The sequence below is a fragment of the Myotis davidii genome, unplaced genomic scaffold (genome assembly GCF_000327345.1).
Source record: "Myotis davidii unplaced genomic scaffold, ASM32734v1 scaffold61, whole genome shotgun sequence".
Classification (NCBI taxonomy): Eukaryota; Metazoa; Chordata; class Mammalia; order Chiroptera; family Vespertilionidae; genus Myotis; species Myotis davidii.
In genome coordinates this window covers 527511-527973 of record NW_006291729.1, presented here as the reverse complement: position 1 = coordinate 527973, position 463 = coordinate 527511, and positions in this window count along the sequence as shown.

Sequence of the window (463 nt, the reverse complement as noted above, 5' to 3'; positions counted from 1 at the left end):
GGCTCCCCGCAGCCAGAGCGTTGGCGCGAGGACTGGTCCCCGTTGGGCGAGGCGTCCCGGTGGGGCTGTCCTCCGCTGGCCCAGGGGCCGGAGGCGCGTCCCGGGCCTGTTATCTGCTGGAGCCGAGCGTGTTGTGGTTTCGAGGAAACGGCATCTGGATTACACGGGGACGCGAGCGCTTGCTTTCCGTGTTTGTTTAACTCCTTGGCAGGCGGAGCCCTGGCCCTGGAGCCAGATAAGCAGATTTGGACTGAGCGGCCTTCGATGGGAGCACCGAGGGGAAAGAAAGGGGCGAAGCCACCGAAAGCAAATGGGGTGCTTCCTTCCCCCCTCGGGGTGCTTCTGAAGACCCGCCTGGCCCTCCCTGCGTCTGGGTGCGCACGGCTCACTGCACCCACAGAGCCCGGCCACCTCCCGGGCATAGCAGTCCTGCTCCCCGGTCCGGCTGGTTCCAGCCCGGATT